Source organism: Equus przewalskii, chromosome 7 (assembly GCF_037783145.1).
Source record: "Equus przewalskii isolate Varuska chromosome 7, EquPr2, whole genome shotgun sequence".
Lineage (NCBI taxonomy): Eukaryota > Metazoa > Chordata > Mammalia > Perissodactyla > Equidae > Equus > Equus przewalskii.
In genome coordinates, this window is record NC_091837.1 from 66,309,188 (window position 1) to 66,335,623 (window position 26,436).

General features: G+C 43.0%; 1 protein-coding gene and 1 long non-coding RNA gene across 3 annotated transcripts in view; one reads left to right on the plus strand and one right to left on the minus strand.

Annotated features, from left to right (window-relative positions):
- Nucleotides 1-3,902: 3,902 nt before the first annotated feature.
- Nucleotides 3,903-26,436, plus strand: part of LOC103544320 (urea transporter 2) — a 193,556-nt gene continuing 171,022 nt past the window's right edge. Inside the window, exons 1-2 of the mRNA XM_070627585.1 lie at nucleotides 3,903-3,979; nucleotides 4,279-4,369. The gene's annotated coding sequence lies outside the window, so the exon portion shown is untranslated. The remainder of the gene's footprint in view (nucleotides 3,980-4,278; nucleotides 4,370-26,436) is intronic.
- LOC139084556 (uncharacterized) lies at nucleotides 7,435-26,295 on the minus strand. 2 transcript variants are annotated; one of them, XR_011542031.1, is made up of 4 exons: nucleotides 23,665-26,295; nucleotides 18,379-18,460; nucleotides 14,637-14,908; nucleotides 7,435-8,603 (listed from the first exon to the last, which is right to left on the minus strand). It is a non-coding gene; the product is annotated as an uncharacterized lncRNA (long non-coding RNA). The 2 variants fall into 2 exon arrangements; XR_011542032.1 differs by lacking the exon at nucleotides 23,665-26,295 and adding an exon at nucleotides 21,469-21,608.

Below are 26,436 nucleotides of genomic sequence, written 5' to 3' on the forward strand. Positions count from 1 at the left end.
CTGTGCTCTACCAGCCTTGTCTGAGGTCTTTGGTAGCAGACACCTTTCATCTACCTGCCCCTGGTTGGAACTTTATGGCATTTGGCAGCCCTTCCACAACAAAGGTCAAGATTGCATTTCTGTTTTTCATTTTCCTTGTTGTTTTGGAATGAACTCAGAAAGAAGCAGTTAGGTCTGTCTTAACACAGCCATCTTAAAAATAGAAGTCCCTTTTAAAAGGCTGTAAACCTCTGTCTTGTTTCCCCTGAATCTCCAGCACCTAATGCTATATCTGGAAAAGAGAAGATGCTCAATAAATACTGATTACATGAAAGGAATAAATAAAAGAATGAACAAACAACTCTTCAAATGTAATAGTTGAGACATAATTGTCTTTATGGCTTCTCTTCCAAAGAACTTCAGCAACTAATTCTCCTGGTTCCTTCTTGCAAATGCATAACAAGGCATATTTCCCAGGGCATTTCTAATGGTTCAGAAATCTCCTGCCCACTTTTCTCCCATTTTTCGTCGTATCTTATCAGCATCCTGCTCTTACTCCCTATCTGAGCCACAGCAGAGTACCTAGTACACATGAAATAGTGAATTCTACAGGAACACTTTATATATAGTGTTGGGGATTTTTTTATAGTCGGGCATCTAGCCTCAGTTTTTATGGCTGTGTTCTGAATTTGTTTCTCCTTGGCTTACTACTATACTTGGAAAAGTTCTGTATTTTCTTTACCATGAGTCATCAGAACACTGAAGACAGAATGATTCCATTCTGCACCCTGTTTGGGTAAGGAATGGAGATATTCGTTCACACTTCCCACAGCAACAGGCCCCTGGGTCCCACAGTGGTCTGCACTCCATCCATATGCAGCCAGGGAGGAAGGACCCTTTGAGAAATAGAAGACTATAAGATATGGACACTCATTTCAGCCCTTGTGAATTCCATAGGAGTGTTCAGTGTGGGTGCGATCCAAGAAGGGTTCAACCTGGCTCAGTCAGTGGAGCTACCAGAGTTTAGGTTTCTCTCTGATTCTCCTTTCAAAAGAAAGGAGTCTTTGACTCAAAGAATCTACTTCGTAAGACCCTGAGAACAAAAATTATGTCTCATCTCAGACTACTCTTATGCCTTTTGTATGGGATATAATAGGCATTTGAGAAATATACATATGTTAATTTCTGATTTTCCTTGGGTCTACAGGTAAAACCAAAAACTGTCTTACTTGCTCAAAATCCTTCAGTGTCTAATCCCAGACAAGATTCCTCATTCCTTTTAGAGATCTTCAGAAGATGATTTCCTTTCCCTTCTTCCTTTGCCTTGAGTCATTCAAACTCCTCCAAGCTGCTCATTCTCTGTACCCTTCTCACTGCTGAGCTGACTGCAATTGGTGGCCCACACTTGCCCATGTCGATAGACATCGAGGCGACAGACATGTTGACTGCTTATGTTGTGTCCATGCTGGCCTGCAAGACTAAAATGGATAGGACAGCAGGAAAGAGAGGGCCCAGGAGAGGCACACCCATAGTCCATATTAGTATTCCTAACAAAAGCACAATGACCAACCATTTCTACCCACAGCCAGGAGTTTCCATACTCTTTCTTCCAGATGCCCGTTGACATCACCCATATAGACCACATCACCAAAGCAGAACTCCCTTCACCTACCTGAAAACCTATGTCCATCCCCACCCTACTCCTGTCCTGGGGGCCTGGATGGGTTTTTGCTAGGGGCACCAAGAATCCTGGTTTGTCTGGAACAGTCTCAGCTTACGTCTGGTGTCCTGTCCAATGGAGAATTTGTCCCAGTCAAAAGTGATTTTTGTATGATAAATTATATGTTCTCCTTAGTTTAATTTAATGCTTAATTTTCAAAAGGCAGCATGAGTCAGAATGCCTCCAGTTATAAGAAAAGTTCTTCTCTTCTTCTCAACTTTTAAAAGAATATTAGGACTCAGCAAGAGAATGAGGCATGGAGGGACCTGAAGTCCAGGCACACAAATGACCTGGAGTAGGTGATTGGAAAAAAGTTGACACTAGCAGCAAGTCCAGACAGGCTCAGAGAAGTTTCGTGTGAGGCTGCAGGAACAATCTATCCCAAAGATTAGGAGGGAGGGGCAGGACTCCAGGCTCAGAGGAGATATTTTGGGATAATGCAATCCCCAGGTCAGAAAGAAAGGCATTTATAGAAAATAGGCATTTTGAGTGGCCCTCTTTCGTTCTTCTTCGTGCCTGCACATTTCAGCCAACAATGCAGCAGTGGTTTCTCTCTGTTACTTCTTTCATGGCAACAACTCCAAGTCTTGTCTCTGGTCATAATGGTGATCTATGTATGCCATCTACCGTGGGCACGGATAATGAATCCTATTTTATTTCTTAATTAAGAATTTTAAAGTATCGCAAATTACTGCAATTAACATGGATTTTCTTCCTCATTTATTTACTTATTTAGATGCCTGAAATTGCACCCTTAGCTTAAAGCAACTGCAGGGTTCAGGGGCTGTTAAAATATATAGCATTCATTAAAATATTTATTCTTCCCCAACAGTGAAGTTGCAATTTGGAAATGGTGGTGATATCTATGTATGCAAAATGCTTCCAGAAAAACATATCTTTTGAATTCAGTCCATCCAGTTTGGTAATTCAAAAAGTTGAATTTATTGACAATGCTTTGTGTGACTGAAATAAACTAAGATTTTCAAAATATCCCATTGTTACATTGACTTCAACCAGTGTTCTTGCTTTCCTTCTCAAAGTTCTTGGGGCTCTGAGCACAATCATATTTTCAGAAGTTCAGTGCTCACTGAAAGATAACAATAGCAATTTGAGGGTGGTTGAATTGATCTGACTGATTTCAAAACAATAGTACTTTGAATAAACTGTTTAGCATCAAATTATCTAGTAGTTTTGAAGATTCAATCTTATTTCTTCATTCTTGGGATTTTTTATTTGGTTTTGGTTTTGTTTCTAACCAGTTTGCATGAAGACACAGCTCAAGACAGAGTGGTTGAAATTAACCAAAAATATGCTTCAGAAATGGAAACCCTTTGGTGTGGGCCAGCGGCCACTTGAAACGCCAGCCAGCAGGGGTGTAAATGGGTACGATCCCACGAAAATGCAACTGGGAAATAGCATCTCAAAAGCCTTAAAAGATGGAAACCTTTGAAATCCAGCTATTCCACTTCAAGGAACTTATCCTTAGGAAACAATGAAGGATATGTACCAACATTTAGCTATGATGACATTCATTGCAGTCCTGTTTATAATAGAAAAACAAAGAAAATACCAAAATCTGCAGCAAGAAAAGATTGAGTAAATTATGTTACAACCTTACATTAGAATAATAAACAATTATTGAGAACTATGTGGTTTGTATTAGTTGTCTATGGCTACATTACCCCAAAACTTAGCAGTTTAAAACAACAAACCTATATTATCCCACAGTTTCTGTGGGTCAGGAGTCTGTGGGCACAGCTGAACTGGGTCCTCTGACTCAAGGCCTTTCATAAGGCTGCAATCAAGGTGTGCTAATCATCTCAAGGCTTAACTTGGAAAGGATCCACTTTCAAGCTCACTCAAGTGGTTGTTGGCAGGATTCAGTTCCTCCAGGCCTGCTGGTTGGTGGCCTCCCTCAGTTCCTTGCCTCTGTTCCACTGCCCTCCTTTCTGTATGGCAGTTCACAACATAGCAGTTGGCTTCATCATAGTATGTAAGCCAGAGAGCAGGAGAGGGTGAGCAAGACCACAGCCAGATTCTTTTTGTAACCTAATCTCAGAACTGATATCCCACCGCTTTTGCCATATTCTATTGGTTAGAAGTAAGTCAGAGATCCAGCCCATACTCTGGTGGGAGTGGATTACACAAGTGTGAGGATGCAAGAGGGTGGGATCATTGGGAAACATCTTAGAAGCTGTCTGCCACATAGCTGAAGTTTATTTATTGGCAAAAGATATTCATAACATCTTATTCAATGAAAGAAAAGCAGATCACAAAACAGTATGTACAGAATGATCCCAGTTTTGTAAACTAAAAACAATAGCAAAATATATATATCCATATATATATAAATAGTCATGAAACAATCTATAAGGGTTCCATGGGTTAATAGTGGTTAGAGCTAATGGTGGGATGACAGATGAGTTTTATATCCTATTTCCTAATCTGTATTTTCTATTTTTTCTAGAACAAACATGTATTGCTTACAATTTTAAAATGAGTAAATGTTATTAAATTAAAAGACAAAGCAATTTAAATCCTCTACATATCTTTCTGACCTCCACTGTCTGTCTTTACAGGATTGTTCTTTGCTTACTACTTGAAGTCAACTAAATAGAAGTTCATCAGACCCTTTTAGAACACTTTGATCCCACCGCAACCAAGGAAATTGTGAGTATGTTCTAGAACTTGCGGGTGTGTTTGTGTCTTCTAAAACAACTGTTACCACCAATAATGCTACCATGGAAAACTACAATTATTTTTCCCCTCTGAGGTCATTAAGACCACATGGGAACTACGATTGACTTGAGAGAACCGGGTCCTATGAAGATCTTCTTCCCTTGAATCAGTGTCTTCCCAACTCAATTCTAGCTACTTCCAGACATGAGGTAGCATGACCATGTGTCCATCTTCTCTGCAAAATTCCAAAGGGATAGGTTCTACTTATATGCCAAAAATATATGAACAGATCTGACACTGCTGAACATATTTGCAAGTTTGAAAAATGAGAGTGGATGGGTGAGAAGATAAAATCATTAATAATCCCCACACTTTGTTTTCCTGCCTTGTGTCACAAGGAGGGCCTGAGTTGGGATGCTGCTGGTTCAGGGTTGGAATGACTTCTCCAGCAATGTAAATGTTATCTTAAGGTCACTTACTGATGAAAACTACTATTTTGCCAAACATAAAGTTACTGATTTTTTGACAGCAGACCAGCTGCTCTACACCTGTATAGAGCACAAAGAAAGCAGCTTAGTATGGGCAAACTGGTATCCATGCAGAGCAAAGGCAATGGTATCTAAGATGGCAGGGAATTAGAACCAGTTCTGAAATACTGGTAGGTCTCTTTTCATCAGGATCTATTGTGCAATAGCTGATATAACAGATAACACCCACATCATGGTGGTTTAACACAGTAGATCATTTTTCCTTCATATAAGACCCAAATGGATGTTTGTCAAAACAATGATTCAGAAACCCAGGTGCCTCCTTTCTTGTGGTTTCACTGTCTTCTAGGGCCTCTGAGTTTTATGCTAGATCTTTTGCATCTACCTGGTTGACAGGGAAGGAGAAAGTAAAGATGGCGCCCCCACTTCCTACCCACCTTGGCTTACAATTGACACACATCATATCCCATTGGTGAGAACTATTCATACAGGCCTCACTTTGATGAAAGAGGCCTTGGGTTAGTCCCTGGCTAGCAGTGACTTCCCAAAAATTCCACTCTGTGCTAGGGGAGCAGATATCATGGGCTCCACTAGGAAAATCATGGAGTTAGAAAATTCTCACTGAGGAAATTCTTAGTGGGCATTCATATATTGACCAGAGAGCAGGGATTAGTTGACCTAACAATGATTCCTTGAGTAGTGAATTGTTCTGCCCTATACGAAGGAACTTCTAATACTAACCACATACCTCCTTCTCACAATGAAGGGAACAAGCCACCGATAACCAGACTCTAAAGATTCAAGGGTGTTCTACACTGGAAATGCTAGGTGTGCCTGCCAATGCTGGAAGTCCACGGAAGCCAATGGGGTCTCAAGATATCAACTTTAAAACTGCCTGTCTCTCTCTCTAAGCCTTAGTTTCTTGTGTAAAATGACAATAAGAGGATCTACCTCTTAGAGTTGGTATAAAGCCTCAAGGAAATAATTCAAGAAAGGGCATGGTACACATTATCTCAACACAAGTGACTTCCTCAGCAAGTATCCACCATGAAAAATCTCAGAAGTACCTTACCAGCACTACCACAACTGCTGATTCTTGTAATATTGTTGCTACTATTAGGCTAAAATTGCAATGATTAGCACTACCACCAATAATAAAACCATCACCAAAACCATCTCTTCTCTGCAGTGCTTCACATTTGGGTATTTGACTCTCATTACAACCTTATAAAGTGGAAAGGAGACTCACTATTATCACACCCATTTCTTAGGGGAGAGAACTGAGCCTCATGGAGGCTAAGTGATAATGACCAAGATCACACTATAGCCCCATCAGAGCTACCACACGGCTCTCAAACTCAGGTCTTTTAAGTCAAAATTATACTATGACGCCAAATGTAAAACGGGATCTTGTTGGAATAAACAGAACCATTGAAGAGATCTGGTCTCACCCCCTCATTGTTCAGATGAGTTGGGGATGCCTCTGAGGATTGTTCCTCTTTGTGCCGCTGGCCTCAGATTGTCTTATCTCCTTCAAGATGAGTTACACTAATTGCACCTGGGTCTGGTGGTGGGGGTAGTGGTAAGTAGCATTGGTGTTGGTGATGACATTTTACAGAGGCCATCAGTACATGGCTTCTGGAAATTGCTCCAAGATACATGAGTGGGGTCCCAGGAAGGAGGAAAATGTGTCCACTCTGGCACATATGGAGACATCTCTAGCCAGTATCACAAACCCTAGTGGGGCAGGTGACAGACTGGAATCCACTTCTAGGTTTCTTAATGCTTTCTTTCTCCTTCATTCAACTCTTTGGCATTCTCCCATCTAACTTCAATGACTAATTCTTTCGTGACTTCATTCTTTCTATTGAGAGCATTTCCAGTAGCCTTAGGCCTGCAGTGTAAGGTCTTTGGAGACAATGTTTGACCGCGAGTTGGATCACTCCAACTGTAGGGAGCAGCAAGCTACAGTAAACATGGATCCCCATGTGGAGAGCAGCCCCCAGGCTCAGAGCTGCTGCTGGCCACTGCGATGATACAAGGGTCATTTAGACTCTGTAGGCCACAATTTCCTCATCTGTCAAATCAGGTGGAAGATGTCCACCCTCTCCTGCTCCCACACCTTCTTATGGAAATTCTGAGAACTTGGGGCTCAAACACATGAATAGACAGAAAGTGCTTTGAAAAGCATAACGTGCTAGATAAATGTAGCAGAGAGTCGTCATTATCACTGTGCTATTGCCATTATTATTTTGTGGTCAGCTCAACTTTTCCTAACAGAGCAGTTAATGAAGTGGCAGCTGTATTGGTTTCCCACTAGGAGGGTGAGCAGGCCAAATGAGTCTCTATTTTTATCCCGTTTGTGTCCAGTTGTTTTTTTTTTTTCCACAACCACTCTGTCTGGTGGGTTTATAAGTATTTTAATTACAGCAGCCTTTTATTATTCTTACTCCTAACAAAATTCAGGCTAAGGACATTTTCTAAAAATCCTAAAAATGGTGGATTTCCTAAAGACTGAGTTAACTTTCACCAGCAGCCACAGCACTACTACCTTTGATCCCATCTCTAAGTACTAACGAATTTTCACGAATTATTTTCAGCATAGCCAAAAAAAAATTTTTAATTATACCTGCAGGTCCACTAGTAGAGAGAAAAATGACAAAATCCGTTAGTCACTAAGCTTTGGTTCATAAATTGGTCACCAGCTGAGATGCATTTTTCCTGTGATCATTCATGAAGGAGGATCTAAGCAATCACAGCTTCTATTAGCATACCTATTCCTAAGTTTCATATCCATATTTTTAAAAAGTAATAATAATAAAATCAACTGTGGTCTATGTGGAATGAGACCTGATTGACAGTTTTCACATTGTCCTAGACTCAGAACTTAGGAAACAGAAGGAAAAGAGTCATGTGCTTCATCTTCACTGTAAAGCTAGACAAGACAGGGTCTGGAAGGAGTCAAACCCTTGATGTTGTGTGAACATGGGAGCAAAGCGAGCAGAGATCACATGGGGATATGAGGCTGAGATTGAGTCAGAAATGGTGTGGACCCAAGAGGAAAGGACAGACAGATCATGAATTCTGGGAACTAAGATCTAAACCCAGGTCAAAAATCCAGGGCTCCACCAAAACCATAGCCAAGATTTGGCCATTGGCAGAGGCTGAGGGCAGAGGTGGTAAGGCTGATATTGGTTTAGAAAGATTCCAGCAACGTCCAGCAGAGACTGGTGTTCAAAACGGTACAGTCCAACATCAGCCACGGAGGTGGCTGGAGAATAGGGAAGAAATCCTGTTTCAACAGAACTGAGGAAAAAGCAAGAAAGTAATTACCAAGGAAAAGGGCATTCTGTATTAGGTCAAGCCAGTGGGCTACAGTCTCGTGTCATCCTGCCCGTGATGTCATTTGGCCCAAGCCCAAGTCTGATCCTGGCACAGGAGCAACAGATGCACCCGTCATCTGAGTAGCAAAGTTAGAAAGATGCAGGGGCACTGCCGTATGCTCCTTCCAGAGAAAGTCCTTTCACACAACATCAGGACTGACATTTATGTTTGTTTTAACTGAGTGATATCTGCCAGGGGAGAACAAAGACTGAGTTGTTCCCACTCGTCAACCCCCGAGCCTCTCACCCCTCAAGTCAGTGCTGAGCTCACCATCTGCGTAAGGATAGCTCAGTCTGTTTGTCCAGACAGACATCATGGACTCCCAACCATCTCCACTCCTCCACACATCCAACCTGCAAAGTTTAAAGGAAAGGGTATTTAAGAAAAGGACTTCTGCATCTTCTAGAAAACTATGTAGACACTGTACTTGGTCAACCATACTTGTAGACAAAATGGGTTTGATTCTCCTACATGCCTAGACTCTAGTAGCGAGAGGAAAGCACTTCAACACAGTAAGATCCTTGCCTTTCGGTAAGTTCTTTTTCACATGTAAATATCAGCAAGAACACTAATAATAACACCTTCTGATTCTTCTCAGGGTTCACTTTTACCAAGCACTTTCACCTATATTATTTCTTTTGAATTTCACAATGCTATTTTTGGAGGGAATTATTATGCCCCTTGTAAATGTGGATAAATTGAAATTCAATGAGTTTGAGTGACTTACCTTAAGTCACAAAGTTAGAGTCTGAAATTGGACCCAGGCCTTATGAATTCAAGTTGCCTCTAAAACATTATCATGATAAGTCTACCTACCCCCGATAGAAGATCTTTGTGTCTCACAACCCTGGAAGTTTAATAGAAAGGAGAGTCAGGGAGGGTAGAGAAAGAAGAAAGCTGAGGAAAAAATGCCTGACTTTTCAGATTTTGTCTCAGGCCAGTCCTGAGATTCTTGTTCTTAACTCTTTTGGACTTCACCTTAGTGTTTTTAACCCTTCAAAGACGTCTCACAGCTTTATCTCCTTTGATCGGCTCAACAACCCTGTGAGGTAGGCAGAGCAGATATGACGGATGAGGGAATTCACACCCAGAGAGGTTAGGTGACTTGCCAAGAACAGATGGCCATTTGGTGGCAGAGTTGGAGCTGGAACCCCGATCTTTGGAATTGGAATGGGGACGGGATGGAAGAAAAGTACCTACTGAAAGAGGTGGGAAAAAGGTGTTTCATTAAAAGATTAATCAAAGGTCATATGAAAATAAAAGGGGCCAAGAATAGCGAAAAGAATTTTGAGAAATAACAAAAAGAAGAGGGACTTATACCACAGACATCAAACTTGATAAGACAATGTGGCAGAGGTGGAGAGATACAGGGACCAATGGACTAACCTAGAAATGCAGAAAGAGACCCACGCATTTTTGGAAACTTGGTACATGACGGGGGTGATTACAAATAAGTAGGCAAAGTATGGGCTGTTTGATACATACTGTCACAATAATTGGCTCATCGTATTGGAAAATTAACATTAGAACTCTATTTTATACACAAAATATTGCAGATAAACTCCAGATGGATTTAAGGCTAAAAGTTTACAAACTAAAACTTTTTAACTATTAGAAGAATAGGAAGAACAGGAAGATATTTTTATGTAAAATCAAGAAAGTGTTACTTAAGATTCAAAAAGAAGCTCAAAAGAAAAAGGGAAATAAATAGAATTACATTAAAGTCTAAGACTTCTATATGACCAAAGACACCATGAGCAAAGCCAAAAGACAAGTGAGAAATTTGGAGGAGGAGTCTGCAATGTATTTGACGCACAAAGAATTAATATCTAAAACACACGAGGAAAACACTACGATAAGTAAAAGACAAACAGCCCAATAGAAAAACAGGCAAAATATAAAAATAGACAGTTCCAAGAAATGTAAATCAAAATGGCCTATAAAAATATGAAAAGATGCCCTACCTCATTAATAATCAGAGAAATGCCAATTAAAACAAAAAGATACCCTTTCACACCTATCCAATTGTCAAAAACTAAGGGGTTCCACAATGCCAAGTTTTTGTGGGATATGGGCAGTGCCCTTCTGGAACAAGTGCAAATTGTTTTAACCCCTTTAGATGGTAATTTGGAAATATCTTGTAAAAGGGAAGATACGCATCTCTAAGACATCTGGTTTTACGTCTAGATATATGCTCTAGAAAAACTGATTCCCGTGTGTAATATGACATGTAAAAGGACGTTTATTATCGCACTATTTGTAATACTGAAAACTTGGAAGCAATCTAAATGCTTATCGATGGGACAATGGAAAAGCAGTGCATATTTCATAGCAGTGAGTGAGCCTCAGTGAGCTAGACACATGTATCAAGAAGGATGATTTTGGAAAACTCAAGTTGCAGGAAAAAAGATCAAATCATATTAATATGTCACTTACATCCATATTTAAAACATACCAAATAATACTCCCTATTACTTGTAGATTCGAATATATGTGTAGCGCTATAACACAGAGAAGGATCCATGCAAATTTAGGAGAATGGCTTCTTGGAGGAAGAGGGAGAATACCAGGATCAAAGACAGAGAGCACACGAGAGTTGAACTGAACCTATAATGTTTCATTTCTTTAATTTAAGGAAAACTATACCCAATTCAGCCAGATGTTAACATCATAACATTCTGTGCTGTGGATAGTGACTGTTTGATATAGTAAACAATTTGGGAAAGAAAAAGTTATTCACCAGCAGCCTCTCTTTCCTCTGGTGGAAATGAGAAGGCAGTGGGGAGCATGATTCTGCAGGAAACAGAGCTGACAGCTTTGAAAATTATTTTGGCTTTGGATTTGCACGCGTGCACACACACAGAGACAGTTCCACTCACGGGAACAGTGGGGTCATGGAAGAAGAGCTGCCAAGCATGATAGTTAAGGCAAAAAAGGGGCCCCGGGTCGTCCCAGTTCCGTCAAGGCAGGCTAGGAATTCTGTGGCTAGGAATAGGACCCAAGAATGACAATGACTTAAATACAAACAGAGGGTATTTCTCTCAACTTAAAAGAATTCAGAGGTAGGTAGTCTGGGGCTAATATGGGCGCTGCAAGATGTCACCGGGACTCAGGCTCTCTCTATCTTTCTTCTGTGCCATCCCTAGATACAAGAGTTCCATTTCCAAGTTTACTTCATGATCTGAGATGGGCATTGTTGCTCCAAGACATCCAGGAGGGAAGCAGGAAAAAGTGAGGATGGGAAGGGCAAAATAGTTCCTATTGGATCTCTGTACTCCTTTAAAAATTCTTTCCTGAAAGTCCTTAACTTGCATGGGCATTTTATCAGTCATCCCTAACCCCAAGGGAGGCTAAAAAGTGTTTTCTTTGATTCAATCAACAAGGAGCTCAGCTACAAAGTTGGGAGCTAAGGAAGGAGGAATGGCTAGTTGGTTAGCAGCTAGCAGTTGCTGCTACAGCCAGTAGTAACTCCTTGTGTGCCCATGAATGAGACCTTGTCTCCTCTGGACATTGCTTTCCTGTCCATGCAAGAAAGGGCATGGACTTGCTGATGGTTCCTCAGTGGAGACAATCATCTTTGCTGTTCACTGCTTCATACTTTGGCCAGACTTCTACTTGGGACAGTTATATTTGAAGCCCCAGTCTGTCCATTCACCTTCCACCACCATAGGGATAGATCTTAATTGAGCTGTTAACCTTTTCCTTCCTCCATAGTTCTGGTTCTGCGTTTATGCATCACACTTCCTACTCTTCAGGAATTGCAACTTTTCTTTTAGGTTTAGCAACTGCTAGAAACACCCAGATTTTAACTTTCCATCTCACCTCTATCAAGGCGCCCTCTTTTCTTGTGGCAGCCTCCTCTGAGACATCAATTAGTTAAACCTTGCAATAACCCAAAGTCACTCAGAGAGTCAAGACCAGCGTCAGGATTTGAGCTGGCGTTCTGATGCCAGAGAACCACTGTGCTATAAGCAGTAAACCACAGTGCTTGAATAAGAATTCTAGTCTTCCGATTCTTGGCCAAAATTCTCCTCTTTCAACTGCTTTATACCAGTTTCTTAGTTATAAATTCTGAGCGCATCTCCTTATCTTAACTTTCCTCTGTGCCTCATATCTATTTTTTCCCTGAACACATTAGGTACTTGATGAAGGTTTTTGATAGAGTATCTGAGCTCAGTGAGCAGGGACCAGCTTCCCCTCGTATGAGGCTTTGATGAGATTTGACTTGGCCCAATAAGGCCACCGCCTAAGAACTAAATGGAAACATCAAGCTGCCTCCTTGATCATCTGATTGGAAAGCCATGTTCCCGCCAAATTATGTCTGCAGAGAAGAAAGGCGAGTAGTTCTACGTACTCTCACTTTTTAAGTCAAGCCCTGGCAAGGCAGAAAGTGGGTGTACCTTGTCAGTGTCCTGTACTTTTTTCCCTAAAGTAGTAGTATGGAAAAGCTATCCAGGGACCAGGAAAGAGAGGGCTGGGTGACCCCTTGTAAAGCCAAAGTCAGCCACGTCCACTCTTCCATCAGGCAGAGTGAACTCTGCAGGAGAAATTACACACTCCCCAAGTCGGTGCCACTATGCATTCATGCTCCTACCCTCAGATTTGTTTGCTGTCCTTTCATGTGTTCACAGGCATACATCATCAACTCCACCAAAAATCAAACTACTACCTGCTCCTCTTTCAGATACCAACATCATCTACTCATTTGACCAAGCCAAAACTCAGGATTATCTCTGACTCCTCTTTCTCCCTCCTCACCATCACTGAAACAGTTACTAAACTGTATTGTTCCTATTCCCGTCACATTTCTCCAATCTGTCCACTGCCCTCTTTAAGTCTTGGCTTTAATTTGTTTCCAAGCTGACACCCTCCAACCAGTCTTGGCATAACAGAGCTGGAGCTTTCAAAACCATAATTGGATCATGTCACACACATAGCCTTTCTTAATGGTTCTCTATAAACTTTGGGATACAGTCAAAACTCCTAAAATAGAAAGCCAGGCCCTTCAATATCTGACCACTGCTTTCCTCCCAACTTCACTTTTCATCCCTTTGATTGCATGTTCCAGCCATGCTCAAACCCTGGGTTTCCCAAAATGCTTCATGAGCTCCCTAAATTGTGGACCTTTGCATGTGCTGCTTCCTCTGTCTGATGCCCTCCCTGTCCCCACCTCTCAGTCAATATTTGTCAAATGCATGAGTGAGTTTGGGTTCGGGGGAGCAGAAAGAAATGAATGACAGACAGAGGAAGGAGAGACAAAAGTGACAAAGAACCCAGGCATGTGGAAGGAGGAAGAAATTTTGACCAAAGTAAAAAATTTTTTTAAAAAATCAAAGACAGAAGTCTAAAAGCATTACTTCTAAGACCCTGTTGGCACATTTCTATTTTAAACCAAACTGAAGGCTACAAACTGCACTTGACTGATCCCTAGTAACTATTATAGAACCCAAAACACCACCCAGCCATTTGGTAACCCTACAGAACACAGTGAGGAGTTGAAGACTTGAGGACAGGTCAGAGGAGCAGTGATTAAAGTCAAGGCCAGGTCTGCACTCCAGCCTTGGGATTCCACCCATGTGTATTTCTGCTGGGACAGAGACCAACTTGCCTTCTTACTGAAGTGAGTCATTTCCACTTCTTCTCTCATCCTCTCCACAATACTCTGGGAAAGACACACTCATTAATAACTTTAACTCCAGCTCTTGAGGGATTTTGATCACTTATGTATCATGATTCATAAGACATGCCAATCAAATTCAGAACTCTACTGGTAGAATAATTAATATCTTCAATGTGGCAGCCAAGAGTCCAGAGAAAAGAATGGAATGGACATGTAATGCCTACGACATGAGACCAAGTGCAGCCCTCCCAGAATCTGGAAAAGCTCCAACTTACAAGTCTGACCCACTTGCAGAAATCTCAAAGGCCACCCAAAGGCTTTTTATCAACTAATATGAGCAAAGGCCAGGTGAGGCTCCCTGTGACACATCAGTTTCCTGAGGGGCCGTGCTTCGTGCCCATTAATGTTGTGATCTATTTCTAAGCCAGACAGCTGAAGTGGGAAAGATGAATGAGCAGAGGCCATTCCCATCCCTGAGGACAACCTGATCCCTAACAGTAGCAGCAGATGTGAACAAACCCAATTCTTCACACATATTTATTCAGTGCTCAGAGCCCTCTATGAGAGAAGTCTTACCCTTATTATATGAAAAGGTTGGAAACTCACAGAAGTTAAGTGACATCCCCAAAATCACCTATCTAGGGGTAGAACCAGAAGGTAAATCCACACTGAATATTAACAAAGGCTATGTCCTCTCCTACACTTCCCTTATTTTCAAACATCCACAGAACATCAATGTTGCGAGGGGTTTCAGGGGCTAGCTCACCTTACAGATGGTAGGAGTGAGGTATGTGGTGGCTGATGACAGAGGCGGAAGGTGAACCTGGATTTCTTGACTTCTAGTTCAGCTCTTTCCTGGCTACACCTCACTGCTTCTCAGACTCAAACAAGTATTAGCCTGATCGCCACAGCCATTCAACAATTTATTGAACAAATATGTCTTGAGCTTTCACGAAGGGCCAGGTGCTGTGCAAGCCAGTGGGGATACAGCAGGTTGAAAACAGAAAACATCTCGGTTCCCATGGAGCTCACATTCAACTGAAAAGACAAACATAAGCATAAATAATCTGTCAGGTGAGGGAGAGGTGTCCTATGAGGAATGATAAAGCAGAGTGAGAGAGAACAGCGAGGCAAGAGGGAGGTATATGATTTTTAAAAGGATACTCAGGGAATCTTTGAGCTTCCCAAACAAGATCCATTCTAACTTGACCTACATCTTGCTCTTGTAGGCACGTGTGGAACTGGGCTGACAATGAGCAGGTTAGACACACAGAACAGTAGGCCGGAGGTCCCCAAGGGAAAAGGAGGATTCAAAAGTAATCCCCAGCATGGCCCCAGTCTTGCCATGGGACAGTCCTCACACCTAGGGTAGTGGCTGCCACTTACCTTGGGAAGCAGAAAAGATTTTTAGATGTGGCCCTGTTCCCAGAGAAAATGGTCCAGTGGCTCAGGAGCTTAAGGAATATATCTTCACACTCTGAGAATAGCCAACCTTCGAAAGCCTCTGAACATCTTCTCTTAGGAAGGGAAATTGGAGGTGAATTTAATACTTGGAGAATTTTAGTGGGAGGGAAAAGGCCTTTGGATATGTGTTAGGATTTCATTGAAATGTTTCTTCATAGACTTAGGAGATTGTGTCTCTGGGAAAGGCACTAAAAGTACAATAATAGGAAGACTCTGATTGCACCTTAGAAACAATTTGGAATTCCATTCCTGTCCAAGGCCCAGGAAAAAAGCTCTATAAAGAAATTGCAAAATATAATCTATTTTATAACTATAAAGTGATGTATCTGTGCACTATGTAGTACAAGTTTTCCAAAAGGTTTAGCAATCAAATAAATCAACAACAACAAAAAAACCCATTGCCCTAATACATTTCTGTATTTTACTGCTGAAATCCACCCCTAGGAGAATTCCGTGTAGCTGGGGGCTTGAGGAAAGGCCACAGGGAACAGCTGGAGAAGCCCCTGGACAGCATCAATGCCAGTCGCTGGGAGACGGAGAGACTCAGAACAAGCTGGGAAGGGCAGTGAGAAGCTGCCAGATGCCCAGAGCCAAGAGCCCTTGTGCCTGGAGGTGACAGGAACAGCCTGACTGGATGGTGTAGCTTGCTGCTTGCTGTAGTGCCATAAGTAGTCTGCAGATGAAATTGGCAGGCAATGTGCGAGGAGCTAACACTTTCTCTGTATCCTCACCTCTCCCTCCCATCACCACTCCTGCTTCAGGAGAGTCACAAATCTATTCTAAAGTTAACCCTCCATCTCAGCTTGGGATTCACCCCCTCCTGTCTCCTAATTAGGCTCCTGCATTCTCACCTGGTCTCTCCCTTTCAGTTCGATTCTTCCTCCACAAACACATCATCACCCATTTTTAAGGGGAATAAAAAAAGAGAGAGAGAACTTTCCTTGGTCCTGCTTTTCCCCCAAGCTAACATGCCATTTCTCCACTTTCCTTAATTGCCAGATTTTAAAGAAGTGCTTCCATACGCTCTGTCTTCCTTTCCTCATCTTCACCTTCTTTAACACCTCCCAGTCTACTGTCTGGTCCCACAATTCCACGGAAACTTCTCTGACTGCCAGATACACCAATTTGTCAAGCCTTTGGTCTCAGCAGGATTTGTCACTGTGTCTCCATTGTCTGGACCCAACACCTTAAAACACTCACGTCCTTTGGGCTCGATGACCCTGTTCCCCTGGTCTCCTCTGAAGCCTTCTCACCTCCGTCCCAGTCCTGAGCCCCCCAGCACACCCTTAGTCTTCCATTGCTGGAGAAGAGACCAGAATCATCTAACTCACTGGATGTTTGGGGGTCACACACTGTAGAAAATCTGATGGAAGTTTGAAAAAATCTCCCCAAAATATGCTTTATATATACATATACATGCTATGCATATACATATACATACTGAAACATTATTTTGGGAGAAGGCTCATGGACTCCCTAAATTACAAGCCTCATACCCAGAGAATAGCCTTTTGTACAAAATGTAATATGATGTCATGTGATTATTCTGTGTTGCTTTTAAACCACATGTTTCTAGTAAGTTCTTGGCTTCCAGGCATACTATAATGGAGTAAAGCACTTTATCAGAAGGCAGAAGCCCAGGATTCCTATCCCAGTTTTCATACCTTAAAGGCCTGGGCAAGCAGCCTCTAAACCAAAGTTTCCTCCTCTGTAAAAATGGGCATTGGCATTTCTTCTCTGCCTCACAGGATTGTTGTAAAGATCAAATGAGATCAGGGATTTGAAAACATTTCGCAAACTTCAAAGCATAGCACAATGATTACCATTAAAATCAATTATTCATATCCCTAGAGATGCACCAGCAGGGTGCCAATATGGGTTTTAATCCTATCTTGAGCACCATGTCATGATTTGACCTGGGTCCGTTTCCCAGTTTATATACTGGAGACAATAATAGCTATTCTGGCTCCCTCATAGAGCTAGTATGAGTATCAAGTGAAATAATGAATGTGGAGGCACTTCGCAACTCAGCAAGACTGAGCCTCCTGCCATTTCTCATCCCCTTCTTTGTCCCTCTCCATGTGCATTAACTGAGTTCCACGAGCTCAACAGAATGAAGCTGTGCTCGCAGGAGTCCCACCGTGCCCAATGATGGAGCGTTCCTACAAAATAACTCTAGAGTCAAATTAGACCCCAGCGAGTTAATCACAGATAATGTAATTATAAGAAGCAGCAAATAAATTGATAATAATTAGCTACCTATTATTTTTAAAAGTGGAACTTGGAGAGGAAGAATATAGTGTGTGAGAAAGATTATCCTTTGTAGAAATAATCAATCCTCCTGGCCACTTGGCCTATATTTGAACCTGCCCCGAGGAGCACGAGTGTCTCTTCGGTATGCTGGGTCGCTATAAAACACTTTCTGACCTGAAATCCTGGCTTTATCCTGATTCATGAGTGTTTATAGCCTCTGGTAGGTGTGTCCAGGTTTCCAGCTCCCCAAGAAAGAGCATGGTTGATGGAACCACTGTCCCTTCCTTGTTCCCAGCCCTTTCTTCTGTATTCTACTGTGCCCAGCTGAGGTTCAGAGTAGTAAGGTTCAGGGGCAAAGGCATACAAACTTTCAAACTCAAGGTGGAGCCATCTCTGCCTTTTTACCAGGTTCTAACTGGTTTCAGAAAGAGGTGGAGGAGCCGGCCCTGTGGCGCAGCGGTTAAGTTTGCACGTTCCGCTTCAGTGGCCCTGGGTTCACCGGTTCGGATCCCGGGTGTGGACATGGCACCACTTGGCAAGCCATGCTGGGGTAGGCATCCCATGTATAAAGTAGAGGAAGATGGGCATGGATGATAGCTCAGGGCCAGTCTTCCTCCACAAAAAAAGAGGAGTATTGGCAGCAGTTAGCTCAGGGCTAATCTTCCTCAAAAAAAAAAGAAAAAGAAAGAGGTGGGATTTCCAAGGTGCTGTTGGGAGGGAGGGATAAGCTCAGGTGAGGACAAGCCAGGTCACTATTGGAGTCAGCTAACACAGCAAGAAGCATTCCTCACCGGTCTCTAGGCCTTGGAAGGTATGCAACTGGTCTTTCATTGCAGAAGTGAGGAGTGATGAGCATCTTGGGCTCCACGTGCACTGGGAGGAGAAGAAGAAAATAGGAAGGAAGCTAACATTTATTAAGCCAAGGACATTGTCCACATTATTTCATTCAACCCAATCAATAATACTCTCTGGTATGGGTTATTGTACCATTTTACGAGCAAAGAACCTGAGGGTCAGAAAGGCTAAAACTTGCCCAAGATCATACAGAGAGTAAGGGACAGAGGGACTCCAAAAGCCATGCTATTTCCTGTCTGGCAAACTGGTTCACCAAAGGCATCAGAGGCCATTGCAAGTAATGCACACTTAGAAAAAGACAGAGAATGACTCTCCAGTTGTGTCCCATTCAGTCATTCCTCCTGATAAAAGACTTTGATTATTCTATAATAGACGTATCCTATAGTTGAGCATGACGACTCCAATCTGAGGCTTGGGTCTGCCACCTCTCAGCTTTGTGAGCTTAACCAAGGCCCTAAAACTTATCTATAAAGTAGACATAACATTATCTCTCTGGGAAATGTGTAAGATGCTGTGTAATTGAAATGCAATAGCATTTGTGAAAGTGCTTTGTCTTCTGCCTATGCCATGCCACATCACCAGATAGAGAAAGTAGTACTGCCTCCATTAACAGGGCTGCAGGTGAAGACCATGTCCCTGGCATAGACACAGAAAAGCAAGGGCCGTAGAGGTCCCAGAATACTGGATAAGGATGAAGCAGGAGCTCAGAACACAGCTGATGTCTGATAATGAGTTATAAGGTCAGAGCAGGACTGGCAGTGACAATGAACCCACACAAACTGCTTAACACCTTCCTAGGATCAGAATGGTACCAGAGTTTTAGGCAGAGTAAAGTCTCCTATGGTTGGTTGGTCGGTCAAATGGCTTCTGCTCTGGGGAAAACAGAGTCACAGGGGGAGAAAGCTGGCACATCACTGCAGCTGGCCAGGGCAAGACTATCATGAGGGACGAGCTCCAACTCCGCTTTTTTTTCCTCATCCTTGGATCTCATACCCTGGTTTTATGGCTCTAGAAAAAAGTATAGGCTGTAAGTTCCTGGAGGGAATGGATTCTATCTTGAACATTATTGGATTTCCCGTAGAGCCTAGAAGAGCGCAGAGCTCAAATAAGCGGTCCACAAAGGCAGGATGCTGTGCCATCCTTCTGTGAGTTCCCACAGCTAACTTTTCCCACGATGAACTTTTGTTTCAGGCAGAAGACCCTGAAGGGCTTTTTACACAGGCAGATTCTCAAGTTCTACCCCTAAGATTCAGATTCGGATGGTGGGAGTCAGGCAAAAATGTACAGTTTATCAACCTTCCAGGTTGTTTCCAATGCAGGTGAAAAAAAATTTTATTGGGGAAAAAACTTTCAGAAACTCTCTGAAAGTCTATTATTTCACACACCTTCTTGTACTGAAATAACCTGTTTATGCATCTAACTCTCCCCACCAGATCATAAGCTCCTCCAGGGCGGGGTCTGTGCCTTCTCATCCTTGTACCTCAGAGACTAGCAGAGCACCTGGCACACAGTAGGTGTTTGGTTGGGCTCATCAGACCTGAAAGATGAACCATAAAATACATCTCATTCCTATAGGAACAGTTTCCTGTCTAAGGTTTTTGTGGTTGACAAGGGTCACTGAATGCCCATATATCACAAATATGGGCAAGAATATTGAATCATGGGATGCTAGAGTGATAGAGCTGAAAAGTACCCACATGCATTCTTCAACATCCATAAAGCAAAGGCACAACGCTGGATCTCTGCAATCGCTTGAATCTGAGAAACATTTTATTGAAGATCATCTGATCAATGTAATGCAGTGTACCTTACAGTCACTTCGTAGTGGAGAGGACTGAGGCCTAAAGAAGTTAACTGACATGCACAAGGTTGCACCACGAGTCAGTGTCAGACTCGGGACTCAGACCCAGGTCTCTGGATTTTCTGGGGAGTGCCTCCGTAAAACCACAGGATTCTGAGATGGACCTGTGTTTTTGGTTTACTTTTTAAAGAATCATCAACAAAATCTTTGCTTTTTTTAGTGACTCTACTGCTTGCTACAGGGACACTTATCACAAGAAGAAGGCATCATTTTAAAGTTCCCTGGACAGCTCTTACCAGGGACCTGGGCCATGGAAAGTCTTCCCCAGAGTCCCTTGGAATTCAAAGAAGGAAACAAAATTAGAGTTAATGAAATGTGTATTTACTGTTGACTGTGGCAAGCGTGCTTCTTTTAGGTCAGATTTACGATGCAGGGCCGTGATAATGTTTGTGACTGTTCTGTATGTTTTTAGGATTTGAGACCCTTGACTCAGTCCTGGGATTATTACTTAGAGGCAGGTTTTATAGGATTAGGGGTCAGGCTGCAATGGATTTCATGGAACAAGCTCTGAAAAGGGTGTCTCCATGTTATGTGCATTAACCAGAATGGAACTGGCCTGACCTCTGTGCTCACTGAGGGGGCTTCCCTTCCTCAATGCCACCTCCCTTCCCAGCCAAATGCTTAGCAAATAACACTCATGTGACTAACTCAATGTTTCGTTCTAATATGTCCTCTTTCCCTTTCTGTTCCTTCTATTTCAGTAGTTTGTCGTCATAACTCTCCTGTCTTAATGTTCTCCTGACTCCTCAGGTATTCCTGCTACTATATCAGGCTCTCTATGAGATGCATTCCTTTTAGTCAGTTCTCAGGCCTCATCTCTAGATTTTTCCCCTTATACAAACTCCCATACACTCTTTCTTGCAACTCTGCTTAAAATGCTGAATTACAGAGATGGGCAGACCCCATCGATAGTAAATCCAATGAGAGAGGCTGTGCCCCTTTCTTCCTTGTCCACCTGTGCCAACAATTTGAAAATCAATCTCTCTGATAACTAACCTGCTGATCTGCTGCAGCATAGTCAGCCTCATAGATTCAGAGTAATCTTCCCCATCAAAGACCCTTTGCCCAAGATGCTCCCCACACCATTGGGAAGTGGGTAGGACAGAAAGGATTGTGACTGTTTTGCAGGTTCTGAAGGTAAGGATCAGGGATCAAGCCGACTTACCCAAAGTTAGTTAGTAATAGAGCCCCTTTGAGAGCCATGGTTTCCTGTCTCCTGGTTTAATGGTCTTCAGTCCTTATTTCTCTCTGATCACACTCTTGCCATAGCTCAAGTGTGCTCACAAGGTTGGCTGATGTGTCCTCAGTAGGATGGAAGGGAAAGAGGAGGCAATCTTTGTTTTTATCTCCTGGAATGTTCCAATGGTTCCAGCTGTGGCTACAGTTCATGACTGCGGGGATTTTTTGCCTGTTTGTTTTCTTTTGAAAGATTCTATCTCTATTCCAGCAAACTTTCCAGCAAACAGTACTTTGGGGCAGCTGGGGAAGGGAGGGCTGTTCCTTCCCTGTCATATGTCCTTAAAATAACACAACGGGGGAGGCAAGCCCTCAGGGTCCCCTTGGGGTACCAAGGATAGCATAATGAATTGGCTAATCATAAACCATCCGCTCCTGAGTTCCAAGCGATATGGTAATGAATTGCCAACGCTCCATTCGCCAGACTGCAGCCATATGGTGAGGGATGGGACCCTGGCACATTGTAGCCATACTGTGGGTTTGTCTGCATAATTGTTCCCATCCTGGACCTTCCCATCTCTATGGCTGCTAATTAACATCCTGTTTAAGCTTCTGTTGTCAAAACTAATCATTTGTTTGTTTTATGCAATTCGACCTTTCTCTTATCTGGTTAGTAATAGTGACCATGAAGAAATGAAAATGCGTATTGAGTTCGTTTCACATCTTGCATTATCCAGTGGGTACTCATGTCTAGCAGTTCTGGCCTAGGGTAGCAACTTGATCCAGGAGCATATTAAAACCAACAAATTATCATCTTTCCCTACAGAAACGCAAATGAGGGTTCAATTCATTAATTTCCCCATTGTTCTTCCTGTCTGTGGACATTACTCTAGTTGGATTTTTTGCTATAAAATGTGGACTTTATGATAATAGTGATGATAATAAAATTAATTAGGACAAGAAGGAGATTCATTTATCCGAATAAGGCACCCTTTCAAATACACTATCCCTGTTGGTTGGAGGAGACGGTGAAATTTTGGAAACAGCAATGTTGGTTTCCTTTCTACTCCTCTGCCATTTTGTTCCCTTGCCTCTTTGATTGGTTTCCTGAGTAATTACCCATCTGGGGCTAGGAAGAGAGTTTGGGGAAAAACAAAACAAACCCACCCTGGGAGGACAGCGGAAGAGGATCTACCAGCGACAAACAGCAAAGCCAATTTGATTGGAATGATTTGATTAAGGGTTTAGGAGAACAGCTAAGACTGCCTGTTATTACTGGAAACTGATTTTCCTTTTATCACAACGTTGAAGAATAAGAGAAACTGGAGGTGAAGAGGAAAGACGATGAAGTGAGGAAGCTCCCAGGGTAATACTCCCCGAGAATGCTCCTGAGTCCCCCACTTCCTATAGGACTCAGTGGGAACAATCGTTCTGTTTCACAACTTTCTGAGTTTTCCCTGCATCCGTATACCACACCCTAGAAACAGACAATGTGTTAATTGCAAGGTCAGGCCGGTGTCTTATGTGGCATCTGGGACCTGGTATAATGCAAACAGATTTCCATATGTGGTCCCTTCCAGTAGTCCTCGGCCCCCGAGCACCCATACCACGTGAGAACTCGTCTTCTTGGGAGATGCTGACATTTTAATTGGAAGCATCTGTTGCCTTCTCTGTTATTTTTGGCCAGGTTTGGTTTATTTGTATGAGCCGCTGTTTGTGTACAGACCCGCCTACGTGTTTCACAGGAGGCAGAACGCAGAGCCTAGCTTTGCCTCCTCTCTCATTTTCTTCTCAAGTAGCCGACTGGGACATGTGACAGGGCCACTTGCCTTCACCCCAGTCTGTTCTCTGCTAGGCTTCTCTTAGCAGAATTGGGGGTGGGGAGAGCCAAGCTGAGAACAGAAAATCACCTTCCTGAGAAAATGGAGGTTTGGGGAAGAGAAACCTACCTCTTCACACTCTCAACAAAGGACAGTTCATCAGCCTGATGTGAAGCAGGAGCCCAGACTATGGCAGGACCTCTCCCACTGCTGGGCCCAACCAGTGCTCCTTGCAGCTCTGACTCACACACTAGCTGAAGCCACCATCCTCAAGTCTCCCACAAGCCTTGTTCCCACTAGCCTCTGACACCTTGCCCCTCACCCAGAAAACTCACGGTTCTTCTCTTCATCAAAACCCCAATCACCTGGGCCAGCCCGGTGGTGCAGTGGTTAAGTGCGCACATTCCTCTTTGGCGGCCTGGTGTTCACCGGTTCGGATCCCGGGTGCAGACATGGCACCACTTGGCAAGCTATGCTGTGGTAGGCGTCCTACGTATAACATAGAGGAAGATGGGCACTGATATTAGCTCAGGGCCAGTCTTCCTCAGCAAAAAGAGGAGGATTGGCAGCAGATGTTAGCTCAGGGCTAATCTTCCTGAAAAAAAAAAAAACAAAAAAACCTAATAACCTCCACAGAACCTTCCTATAGTTGGCTAACTGGCCTGGTTATACACTCAGCAGTGCTACCATCCGTCAAGAATGAGCATGTACTACTGTGTTTTTGCTGTATTTCGCGCTCTAGTGGGTTGAATGGTGGTTCCCCAAAGATATGTCCACCCAAAACCTTAGAATGTGAACTTATTTTGAATAAAGGTCTTTGCAGATGTAAATAAGGTAAAGATTCGGAGCTGAAACCATCTGGACTAGAGTGGGTCCTAAATCCAATGATGGAGGAGACAGAAAAAGGGATGACAGACAGAGACGAAGCTCATGTGAAGACAGAGGCAGAGGTTTGGAGTTAGGCTGCCACAAACAGAAGAATGCCAGGAACCATCAGGTGCTGGCAGAGGCAAGAGAAGATTCTTCCCTATGCCTCCAGAGGGAGCGTGACCTTGCCAACATCTTGACTTTGAACTTTTAGCCTCTAGAACTGTGAGAGAATAAATTCTTGTTGTTTTAAGGTAGCAAGTTTGTGGTAATTTATTAAAGCAGCCCTGGCCTAGGGTGGCATACTGTATAAAATTCTAAGAATGAGGGAGAATTGGAATCAGCCCTGGACTTGAAGCTAGGAACCTGACTTTTCTTCTCTGATCTGCTGCATCCCCCGGTGAAGGTCACCTAAGCCCCCTGGGCCTCAATATCCTAGCCTGCACATTGAAGGAGGCAGACAGGAGAATGTATCTACAATCCCTTGTAGCTCTAACATTGCATGTTTGTGTAAGAAAGAAAGGTTATAACTACATAGGAAGATGACATTGTAAGCCCAAGTGCCCACTGTGAAAAGCAGACTAAAAAGGCCATCATGGATCAGAGGAGAGGGAAGTTCAAGTGCAGTAGAGTCAGGGAAGGCCCCACGGAGGAAGCAGTCTCTGAGCTCTAGGACAGATTGGTGAAGGAGAGGAGCAGAGAGAGCACTAGAGACAAGGCACAGAGCAGCGAGTGTGAGGAGGTTGGATGGGTGGGTGACAGTGAGGAAGTGGGCCAGAAAGGACTGCAGGAGCACCACATCCCCACTCACCCAGAAGTCAGCCTTTGGTACTCTCTTCCCCACAGATAAGGTGCTAGCACCAAGGCACATACTTTTCTCTGTGGGAGAGATCGGGCTGCCCCTCAGTTCCCACACATCCATGCATTAAGCAAACATATATTGAACACTCATTGTGCACCCAGCAGTGTCCCGGGCTGTGGTGAGCCCAACCTCTGCCCTCAGTGAATGTGCAATTATATGTCGCAGGTAGATCATTGGCATGTCACTATATTCAGGGTGGTAGGTATTTTAGTCAAGAATGTACACAAGGGGTACCTCAGACTGAGTCCCACCTCAGTTTGGGAGGCTTGGAAATCTTCCCAGAAGAAACGATTTTAAGCTACCTGAGAAATGAATAAAAGTTGGCTAGCTGACAGGAACGAGCTTCCCCTTAGCTCTCCCTTGTCTGAGTATATATAAAATAAGGAAGCAGAAATATGCAACAAATAGGAACAGATAGGAACAGTAAGAAAATGCAAGAGGAATGATTGATTTGAAAAACATGTCCATCTGGGACCATTGGGCACAGGGGCAAATATTCCTGCACAAACAAGAGCCTTCCAGGTCCCACTCTGAACCTACAAGACAGGCTTAAAACAGGTTCACTGTACCCTGCTTTTCTCAGAGGTAAGACTGGAATGTTTTCCAGAAACACCATCATCCAACACGGTCAACAGAGGCATTTCAGCTCTCTGGAAAATTGATTTGGGTAGATCTTCTGTTCTGAGCTGGGGCTCTCCTCCCGAGTCTTCCTATGTTGACCTGTTGACAAGCCAGCCTTCATCTATGTTCTTGGTGTGAGTTTTCTCTCTCTCTCTCAGGCTTTGGAAGAGGGTCCTAAGTTCCTCAAAGGCAGGGCCTCCATCTTTTCTTTGCTTCCAGCCCACTCATAGGTGCCTAACCATCTACAGAGTTTTCCTCTAGAAATAGCCAGTGTTTATTTGGCGACTCTCCCTCCAACCTTCTGGCATCTGTCCATTGAAAGCTATCTGAAGGTACAGGCCTAGTAATTCAACAAGACTTCATTAGGACCTATTAGGTTCAAGGCATTATGCTCACACAAAAATGCCTATCCTCAAGAAGTTTACCATCTGTTTGTAGAAACAAGACATAAACACGTAAATGCAAACAGATTCACAAAATGTGAAGATATTTTGGGGATCACACATGACCTTTGAGTTCATTTCATGGGTAGCAATGCCAGCATCCTCAAAATCATTGTCTTCAGATCCATCCAAGGCCAAATGCTAGGATGGAGGACCCTTGGCCTTGGCTTTGGGACTGCAGATAGTCTTGACTCTATCCTGGAGCCTCCAGTATAGCCAGTGCTCTTGCAATCTCTTTAAAAAAAAAAAACAAGAAATAGAAGAAATAGAAAGAAAATGAAGACTCCACCTGCCCCTTCATGGAATACCTGCCCCAGTATTACCCGTTTCATCTGTGGAGTTGG